The 7,720-nt window shown below is 31.9% G+C and overlaps 1 long non-coding RNA gene across 2 annotated transcripts in view; it reads left to right on the top strand.

The window, feature by feature from the left end:
* Positions 1-5,802: 5,802 nt before the first annotated feature.
* The window catches only part of LOC145294058 (uncharacterized), a 431,075-nt gene continuing 429,157 nt past the window's right edge, over positions 5,803-7,720 (top strand). For both annotated transcript variants that reach the window (XR_013869813.1, XR_013869812.1), the window contains exon 1: positions 5,803-7,720. This exon is cut by the window's right edge and continues 1,206 nt beyond it. This is a non-coding gene — a long non-coding RNA (uncharacterized LOC145294058).

The raw sequence follows: 7,720 nt of genomic DNA on the forward strand, positions 1-7,720 counted from the left end.
TTTATATATATACATTTATATATATATTTATATATATACATTTATATATATATATATATATATTTATATACTTATATTTATATATATTTATATATATATTTATATATATATTATATATATATATTATATATATAAATATATATACAAATATATATAGATATATTTATATATATATTTATATATATTTATACATATATTTATATATATATACTTATATATATATATATATATATATATATATATATATATATATATATATATAGAGAGAGAGAGAGAGAGAGAGAGAGAGAGATTTATATATATTTATATATAGAGATTTATATATATATATATATTTATATAGATATATATATATATTTATATATAGAGATTTATATATATATACATATATGTATATATTTATATATATACATATATGATGATGATTGCAACGTCTTGTCAGACGACTGCCACTCCCTCAGACATTTAAAATCCATGAGCGCAAATGCCTGAGGGAGCATCTATACAAAGATGATGTTACAGAGTCTTAACTTTGTACGACAGCTAAGTCTCTCTCTCGGTTCAAAATGTTGAGATCCAGCAACAAGCAAGAGCAAGATAGCCAGCAACAAATTAAACTGCAGACCAGCTTAATGCGGGTACTGGTCTCCCGCTTTATGGTTTTTTAAATCAGAGATTTGCTTCTCCTAGAAGCATATGTATACATATATATACATATACATATATATATATATATATATATATATATATATATATATATATATATATATATATATATATAGTATGTTTATAATACAAACATTATTGGTAACATATATTTATACATGTTTTAGTAGAATGTCAATTTAGAAAGACCTACTTCATAAGATCAAAAAAAGGAATGACACTGAAACCAAAATGAAGGTTCATTCATTTTGTATATAAAAAGATATCTGGGTGTGACTTAATCCCTGGAAAGGGGGCGGTTAATTCCTAATAACAGTTAAGTGGGTTTAGAGGTAAAGGTGCTGTAAAGAAAGGAATGTGGAATGAGAGGAGAGGTTGAGAAAGAGAAGTACGTCCTAGCCAAGTCAGAGGATGGGGTTTATACCACACTTATTATAGTATATATATGATGATGATTGCAACGTCTTGTCAGACGAGTGCCACTCCCTCAGACATTTAAAATCCATGACCCCAAATGCCTGAGGGAGTATCTATACAAATATGATGTTACAGAGTCTTAGCTTTGTATGACAGCTAAGTCTCTCTCTCGGTTCAAAATGTTGAGATCCAGCAACAAGCCTAGAGCAAGATAGCCAGCAACAAATTAAACTGCAGACCAGCTTAATGCGGGTACTGGTCTTCTGCTTTATGGTCTTTTAAATCAGAGATTTGGTTCTCCTTGAAAGGTTGCCTTCACCAAGGCTTACGGGAGCCCTCTCTACCCCAATACACATATACACACACAAATATACACGGTGCTAGTTGGCCGTTGACCCAGAAAAAGAGTTCATTCGCCCTTTGGAAGGTCTTGTTTTTAATCCTTCAGGTCATGTCATGTGCTACTGGTACCATGTAACCCAGTACTACCTGCCCCATGGTCGGGTCACCGGCGACAAAACTGGTTCCCCCACCAGACTTGTTTGGTGAGGAGGGCGGCTAGTCTCCCTGAAGGATTAGTATATATATATACACATACATACATACATACATACATACATACATACACACACACACACACATTTATATATATATATATATATATTACAACAAAGTTATTATTAAAAAATGGATGCTAAAATTTAAAGTTTTTTCCTAAAAAACTTTAAATTTTTGTCGAATAATAAATTTTTCTTTAAGTTTTTAATTTAAGAATTTAATCTCAAACTTTCATTTATACTATCGTTCTATCTCGTATATCGAGCTTTTCATTATCTGGTTAGGATTGTCTTATAAATATTGATACTGATATTTATATGGACATAAGTTTACAGTATTATACAATCTGTAATCTGAAATTATTTCAAGAAAAAAATGTACATTTTATTTTTTTAGGAATTAATGAAAAGTCTCTGATGATTTGTCAGGTTTATGCCAATCAATGAAACACGTGTAAGACGCAGTTATTTAAACAATATGAATGTGAATAAAGTGTATATTCTCAATCTGTAATCTGAAATTATTTCAAGAAAAAAATGTACATTTTATTTTTTTAGGAATTAATGAAAAGTCTCTGATGATTTGTCAGGTTTATGCCAATCAATGAAACACGTGTAAGACGCAGTTATTTAAACAATATGAATGTGAATAAAGTGTATATTCTTGTGATTTTTAAATGTTTAATAAAGTTGCCTATGCTCTGAAGTGTAAATTCATTTTCATTGAGCCTAATAAACCGATGCAATTTTAAGATAGCCTTATTGAATACATACATTATAAACCTATATTCGCTTTCAGGAAAACGTACACACACACGTATATATATATATTTATATATATATATATAAAGCTGAACGTCTGTGTATGTGTCTGGTCACGAATAGGCTCCTATATGGTTGACTATTATAGAAAACTGATCTCATATAATGATAGAAGATGTATCGAGACACAGGAATTGGTATGTTTGATCTGGCATAATGATGATTCATTAAAATTGTGGGGTCTGCGTACGCGCCTGGTTCACAAAGTATGGAAATAAAAAATTTGAAAATTAAAAAAAAATGGTTACAAATATTTTTGATATAGATGCACATAATAATACTTTGATAAGTATGTTTTAAGTTAAATAGGGATGGTATAATAAAATTGTGGGGTCTGCGTCGCGCCTGGCCTCCATAGAATAGAGATATGCCACAAAGTTTAACAAGGTTTTTTAATATAGATCCACAGAATATTGTGATAAATGTTTCAGTGTGAACAGGTATGGTATAATAAATTATGAGGTTTATCTATTTTATTTTTACTTTCATCATATTTTGCTTTGGTTTTAATACCCTCAAATTCGAAGCTATCTCTTTACAACCCTTCCTTTTCGTAACCTATCATACTTTCATAAATCAGAGTCCATTTTCTGTAGGCTGTTTTTGAACCCAGTCAACGAGGAGTACTTTTGCTAGTATATATATATATATATATATATATATATATATATATATATATATATATATATATATATATATATATATATATATATATTCGTAGCCTGGCAAGGCCACAGGAAAGACAACCGAAGCAGAAAAACTGAAGTTGGTTTCAGGACTATATACAAATATAAGCAAATTTGGGCATATTTAATATTATTATTTTAAATGTGGGCATATTTTATTTAAAATTATCGGGTTTTTATTAACCAATTGTCCTAAAATTTTAACCATAGAATAAGAATATAATCTTCAAAAAGTCTGCAAATTTTCGTGTAGTTTTCGCTCCATAGAACCAAAGATATAAGCATTTCAATATTCAATTTGTCTCCCAGTATAGATATATCCATAGGTATTCCATCTTTTTTGGCAATTTTATAAGTTCTAGCGACTATTGATCAGAATTCAACAAATGAATGCTCATCAGAAAACTAATGACCTGAATTGATTAGTAGGCTATATGACATTTGCTCTTAAGGTCGCACATTAAGGGGATCATCCATCATCTAAAACCTATTTTTGGCACATTTTTACAGCCATAAAATGTTTCAATCATAGTCATTTGTTTTCCTAGTTTTGCATATGAATTACAAAATATCTCATCTTTACCCCAACAGCCCTTGCCTTGATGGAGATGAGATTAAAATGATCTGAAATAACAGCAAGGGGAGAATTAATTCCAAATATTTCTCATATGTTATATCTCCCTTCGTTGGTTTTCATACATAAAGTAAATTTCACGGTGTAAAAGGATTATTTGATACTGAAAATACTCATAATCGTACTTTACATCCAAAAGTTTAGTCTCCACTCAAGGCCAGAGATGTTGAGGAAATATATATATATATATATATATATATATATATTTATATATATATATATATATATTTATATATATATATAAATATATATTTATATAAATATATTTATATATATATATATATATATATATATATATATATATGAGAGAGAGAGACAGACAAATAGATAGATAGATAGATAGATAGATAGATAGATAGATAGATAGATAAATAGATAGATAGATTATAAACATTAAAAAGAGACATGTTCCGACTGCCCGATGAGATTGTAGCTTATTAAAGATAATCATGGTCCTGGATATGACCTTAAACTATATCCAGTGGTGAGACCCCAGCTTGCGGGCTTTGGGGAGTGTGGAGCCACCCTTTAATTACCATTTCTACCAAGTCCACTCTGACCCGGAGTGGTAGTACCTGTTACGGTTCCAACTATGGATTAAATAGAAACCAACTTGAACACAATAAATATATTCTATTAAAAAAAATTTCTTTACAATCTTTGGATTCGGCATTAAATAACCCGAAAAGAGTTGATATGCCGTAACGCAAAAACAACCAACCAACTAAAGATAATCATTGAAATGTGTAGCTAGGTTCGATCCACGGCTGGGAAAAGGTGTATGTCTAGCCGCACTAATGAGTTGTGATTCAACGAAACTGTATGTGGATCACTAATAAGCCCCCCTCTTTGGATTGAACACCTTGTAAATATATCCCCCCCCGCGTATGCAAGCGATTAAGCGAAGCCCACTATTTGTTTGTAAACAAACTGACATGCTAATTTAATAGGCAGAGGAGAAATATTTATGGACTGATTCTTGGTCCGATGGTTAGAGCTACAGACTGTCAACACGATGGTTGTAGGTTCGATCCACGGCTGGGCAAAGGTGTCTGTCTAGCCGCATTAATGAGTTGTGATACAACAAAACAGTACTGTATGTGGATGACATATATATATATATATAAAGTGAAATTGTGTGTGTAGCTCTCTAGGTACATTTCCCTACTAAACTACTCTGTCAATTTTCAGTCTACAGACTCGAGATTTGACATAAGGGGTATTGAAATTTTGGAAAACCTTTTAGATCGGTTTTCGACCAGAAATTTTGCTGTCAAGGAGTCAAAGTTCAACGATTTTACACTTTATTAAAATCTCGTATAAAAAATGAGGGGGCTCCTTAAAACAATGTGGCAAACAGGAACGAGGAGTGGGTGGGTGGGTGATTGGGTGTCAGGGGTCATCCACTTTGTCTATTCCCTGAGCTAGTTTTTAATTCACTATAATACCTCATTCCCTTGTGGGTCTAAGCTATTTAAAATAACAACAAATAACCCCATATGTATATCACACACACACACACACACACACACACACATGTATATACACACATGTATATACACACACATGTATATACACCTATTTGATACGACAAAAATCCAAAAAATCATGTTTTTTTTGGCAATGGCTTCCATGTATTTGTTCTTTGGGGTTAGCTAAAGTTATTTGTTTGACTTTAAATTTCACTTCAAGCCAGAAAACTACCTTTTAATTAACAGTGTAATGGCTTTTGAAGTCAGTTTCCGAATGTTGTGTGGTCACGACGTAACCAGCGCGCTGGCCATTTTATAAAATGAATCAAGGTGGGCGACTGTTGCGTTTGAAGACGCGGTGGTTGGAAATGAGTAGAGGAAGAAGTCGAACCTCTCCTCCTACCTCTTCTTTTCATCTAACTCTCCCTCCTCCCTCTCCACCCCTCTCTCTCTCTCTCTCTCTCTCTCTCTCTCTTCATTACTTGTAACGACTCCTCCTACTCTAAGTTGGTATCAACCTCCTACTCATCATCACTATTATCGTCATCGACAAGCATCATCATAGTCGTGGTCGTCAATAACAGAAATTTATTATCGCAACGACTGCAAGGGGAGTATGAAAGTGTAGTTACCTTTCTTCCTCTTCCGTGTGTCGGTTTTTGCAAAAAAAAAAAAAAAAAAAAAAAAAGGAAATATTACCTTTATATATAAGCATCCATTTTTTATGTGGTTTTATTTTTTTATTTCGTTTGTTTTATTTTTTGGGGGGGTTTCTTGATGATGACAACGATGATGCTCACGGCTAGCTACAATTTACCGGGATACATTAAAGAAGACGAAAACGAACACAGCTCGAACGGTCGCGAGTATTTTACGGTTTGCCATCATCATCATCGCCGTCATCATCAGCGTTATCATCATCTCCCTCATCAATTTCGTCATCATTATCATCATTGTCATTGTCGTCGTCAACAACAACAACAACAACAACAACAACACTACCGGAATCTTACCCTAGCGCGAAAAGGATGAAGAAGATTTGTCGGAGTTGGGGAGTACTACAGCTGTTGTTGTTGAACTGACGGTGAGGGGGAGAATACACACGCACACACACGCACACATACACACACAGCACACACGCACACACGCACACACACACACACATATATATATATATATATATAGATATAGATATATATGTATATATATAGTTGAAAAAAGGTTAACAATTTTTACACACACATAGATAGATACATACAGACATACATACACTAACATACACATACATATATATACATGCGCATGCGCACATGTATACACTGTACAAACACACGCATACACACATACATACAAACGTATGTCCATTTATTTTAATGCATAACCTTGTGCAATACATTATAAATAAAAGCCATCGTCTTTCTAATAATAATAATAATAATAATAATAATAATAATAATAATAATAATAATAATAATAATAATAATAATAATTTAAAATATATTTAGTAAAAAGTATTGGCCTGGCTTGTTATTTATTTATCTGTTTATTTAGACGACGCCAAAACATGTATGTGAAGCAAGCGATTCCGATCTGCCTCTTTCTCTTTCACTCTACGTAATAGAAAATGACGCCGTCTCCGCAAACGCTGTTGTTATTTTCTCTGTACGATTTCAAGACATTCGGTATTTGATCGTATAATTGTTTGTTGTTTTGTTTGAATCTGATTGTTACGAGCAACCGGGTCGAGTTTGCGGTAATGGACTGAGTAATGACTGCACGAGTCACTCTACAAACCTGACCGAGTTGACCAATTCTACCTCTTCTGTATTTAGTAGCATCCTTAGGTGTTCTTTTTTCTTTTTCTTTCTTCTTTTTTTTTTTATATAATTTATCATACCTTAGAAAGAAAAATAAAAGAAGGAAATACCGCGTTTTGATTTCATTTTCTTTTAACTTGGCGCATATGGTCTCGTCTAATTAATTATACGCTTGTAAAAACGCTTTAAAATAAACCGAGTGTTTCAGTTTATAAATAGTAATTAAAAAAAAAAAATTTTAATTGGAGGGCAGTTTTTATTAGGTGGCTTTTCAATATATTCTTTTATGTATCGTTTTATTTAGTTTATAATACTACTCCAACTAACTCCACAAAAGATAGAGTCCGTTTGATAATTATAAAGATAATCAACTATGTCCTTTTAACCATCGAGGGTTAAGTTCGTGGAGTTGCAATGTTTACAACATTTTATTATTATTAATAATAATAATAATAATAATAATAATAATAATAATAATAATAATAATAATAAACCTCAGTTAGATGAAAATGTCAATTTAACTTACAGTATGAACAACAGGTGCGTGTATTTTTTATAAACCTCGCACATCAGCCAAATCAGAAACAAACACACTATTACATGTTGCGTTGCTCAGCGAATTAAGCGCTTAATTGTGCGTTTTTATTTA

Source organism: Euprymna scolopes, chromosome 15, assembly GCF_053919585.1.
Source record: "Euprymna scolopes isolate OS-2025 chromosome 15, ASM5391958v1, whole genome shotgun sequence".
NCBI classification, from domain to species: Eukaryota; Metazoa; Mollusca; class Cephalopoda; order Sepiida; family Sepiolidae; genus Euprymna; species Euprymna scolopes.